This window comes from Cibotium barometz, chromosome 22 (assembly GCF_041138505.1).
Source record: "Cibotium barometz isolate CiBa-2024 chromosome 22, ASM4113850v1, whole genome shotgun sequence".
Taxonomy (NCBI): Eukaryota; Viridiplantae; Streptophyta; class Polypodiopsida; order Cyatheales; family Cibotiaceae; genus Cibotium; species Cibotium barometz.
The window spans coordinates 52,268,352-52,272,020 of record NC_141067.1 but is presented as its reverse complement, the minus strand read 5'-3'; the positions used below and the strand labels follow the sequence as shown (position 1 = coordinate 52,272,020).

At 36.0% G+C, this 3,669-nt stretch overlaps 1 pseudogene; it reads right to left on the bottom strand.

Annotated features, from left to right (window-relative positions):
- LOC147626706 (uncharacterized) overlaps positions 1-1,219 on the bottom strand; it is a 1,881-nt pseudogene extending 662 nt beyond the window's left edge.
- Positions 1,220-3,669: the final 2,450 nt, after the last annotated feature.

Below are 3,669 nucleotides of genomic sequence, written 5' to 3'. Positions count from 1 at the left end.
CTTGATTCTTCTAATGTAGTTTGATTTATATACTTTTCCTGTCTTAGTGCTTTTGTGTTTCTCGCTGTGGAGGGGTTCTGATAGAAATCTTCTTGCTTTAACAACTCCAATTAATGGTTTCATTGGTACATTCTTCTTATTGGTTGACTTCTTAGTGTCTTTCAGAATACGAACGTTCCCTCCATGTAGTCCAATCTCAGACAACACCTTTTCCAATGATGAGCAAAGGGCTTCTTTTCTCTCTGCCACCTTCTTTATCTTCCAAGCAAATCCAATGTAGAGAAACACCAATTTCTCAATGATACGACACAACACATGAAGGGTACAAATATGTACATTGATGAGAGGAATCTCAAATACAGGGCGAAAGTTCTCATCAATCAAATTTTGGTTTGGTGGTCTTCTCCACCACTTAGAATCTAGCTCTTTTGCAGAATCCATGCAATAAAGATAGGGTGACCTTGCGTTAGCTCCCTTGTTGCAATTGAATAAGCACTTGAGTGTCTTGAGGTCACCTGCAAGATGCCACTAAACTTGGAAGTCTCGCTTGTTGTCGGCGCTAATGATTCTGTTTCCCTTCATTTGTTCGCTAATCAATTTAGGAATGGGTGTATGATGAAACACCCAAAACAATGCTTCATGATCTTCTTTCTTGACCTGTACAGATAAATAGATAATGTCAACTTTCTTCCTAAACAAGAGGAAAACAAGTCTATAGATAAATGCAATATGATTTGCATCAAATGATCCTAGGCACCATATATTTGTTTCAGATTGCACGCTAAAATATTATGGATTATCATCCTTCTCATGCATTTATTGAGTGCTCTATTCATTAGTGTTATTATCACTCTCTCTACCTTTTTCATTTTGATAATCTCACATTCATCGAGCTTGATAAAAAATTGAAGCACACCCCTGTCTCCTCGTAAGTGATGTCATAGAACTCTACCATTCTCTTTTGCAAAAGCTCCATATCTAGGAATATATTGTTGAATTGATTGTATTGAGTGCTGCCACTTTCTCTATTGAACTCCTCTTTAATGTGGTAGGGTTTACCGATGTGCTGCAATACCTCTGCATTCAGCTTGTCCCAAAATCTCCATACATCTATAGGAGTTGGAAGTAGTTTCTCTTTGATTCCCTTGGCATCAAGAAATGAAGATAGTGACTTCTGAATAGCATTGTAGCCTCTTCGGCTGACTCCATTACTGTCCATAGCATCCTGTATTTTTGTTGTGGAGATTGCATTACTACTGACAAATTGTTCTATTATATCTCTTTAACCACCTTGAACTTCTTTTTTTGCAACATTTCATTTGACATTCTTGATGTAAGCAAAGGTTTAAATTGCTTTGCTGGATGCATATTCGGATTAATATTTTCCTTGTTAGAATGCAGTACAACCTTGTAGTTTACAACAATGATAATATCTGGCATTAAGAACATAGTCAATGATAATTTCTAACACAGTCATACCTTATTGATGGGATTCTTTTCTTTAAGCCACCTAATGATAAGTTCTAACATCAAGAACACAAATTAAACAGAGCTTTAAATACGTCTCTTACCTTATTGCTTGGATTCTTTTCTTTAGCCCACCCGATCGAGGCTTCACGTTCTCAAAGTTCTTGAGCTTTCTCTTCCTTTGTCATAGTCCAATGCTTGTTTCCTTTTGCCTCAACTATTTTTGTAGTCTTGCAAGTTCAATATCATTTTTCTCCATTCTCAATTTTAGTACATTTGTGCATTGGCAGCTCATAATGGTTGGAATGTACATGAGTTGGACATAAAGACTGTGTTCTTGAATGGAGATTTGCATGAGGAGGTGTTTCTTATGTTGAACGAAGAAGTTGAGCTGCTTGGTATTGAGAGTATTGCCTTTCACTATTTGCATAGGTAGTAATGGATTGACAATATCCTAGCAATCCATTGACTTTATCTCCTATAAAACGTAATAGAGTTGTGGGATTAGATAATGGAGGATAAGCCGTTGTAGGGTTGATAGGATAGATTGATCCATCACACCAAAGATCTATGTGCTGCAAACCAGATCCTCTCATGTTTGCCTTATCATTTGATGAGAGTGTTGCAGATTGTTTTCTACGCTTTTGAATGGGCTCATACTCACTATCAAGATCAATGTGGAGATGATATTTTCTATTATTATCTACTTCATTAAGCACGTTAGTAGAATGGTCACTTACACTGTTGCTTTCTATGGAATTTCAATTCTAAGCACGAAATGCTTCATTAAAGAGCCCTATCTTGGTGTATAAGATACGAAAATAACTGCTTTATGACAAGCTGACAAGAATTATATTAGAATAAGGTTATATTAGGATTCGAATTTATGAAAAGCTTGCAGCTATTCATAAATGCAAGAGTAGAATAATCACATCTTAAAATTCAATTATTTTATATTTGTACATGTTTTCTAGAGAGAGAAAATAGGAATTCATGAATTTCTTAGAAGGCTCTACAAATGATCTCCAAAATGTCCTAGTGTGTCTATCTTACAAACAACAATGACACTTCATCTTGGTCTTTCTTCTTACAGCTCCTAGTCTTGATCATCCTTTCAAGAAGAATTCTTGTTCTTCTATTGTAGGTGAAACTCTAGATTTGATCCTTTATTCTTCCTTCACCATGATTGTAGCTTCTATGCCTTTAAACTTTGGATTGCTAAGGCCACAAATGGCCCAAACTCTTCACTTGGCATACTCTTTAACAAGTGCTCTTCCTTCACCCCATGAGTGTAGCTTCTATGCCTTTAAAATTTGGTTCAAAAATATTTTTCAAGCTGGCCCACCAATGGCCCAAACTCTTAACCTGGCATGATCTTCAATATGTGCTCTTCAATAGGATGGTGATGTAATCTTCTTCTTCCATGAGGGAGCTAATACTAGCTAAATGTTGCATGTTACTCTTCATTTTATTGGCATGTGTAAGAAAAGAATCATTTACTTTTATGTCCAAACCAAAACATTATATTTTAAGGTTCATTTTAGAGTTATTTCCCTTTTCCTCCCCAAATAAAGTTTCCAATTCATCTTGTGCCTCTTTGGAGTTTTCTTCTACTGTAATGTCGTGTATGAATGTATCACATAATCCCATTGCAGTGATGAATATAGATTTTTATCTCTACTCTTCTATCTTTTCATCTCAACTATGGACTCCACGAAATACTCCTCTATCTCATTTACAATTCCCCACAAAGTCTCTCCCGTGACTAGATCCTTTATTTGTACTTGCCATGTGTGGATGCCATGTGTCGAAGCCCTTAATCACATGAACTTCTTTAGTAATAATTATGTGGCCATACTTATGAAAATCAAGAGGGTCTTAGCACATTTGAATGATTTCAAGGCTAATATCTACTCTTATAAAATCAATATCTACCCTTAGCACACTTGAATGATTTTAAGGCTAATATCTACCCTTAGCACACTTGAATGATTTCAGGGCTAATATCTACCCTTAGCACACTTGAATGATTTCACGGGCTAATATCTACTCTTAGTGCACTTGAATGATTTCAAGGATAATATATACCCTTATAAAATCAATATGAGTACAAATATGATAAACGCCTTGTATTGTGGCCCGAGACCACGTAAACAGACTTCCACCTTATCATCATCATCTACTGACACACCAATAGATGCA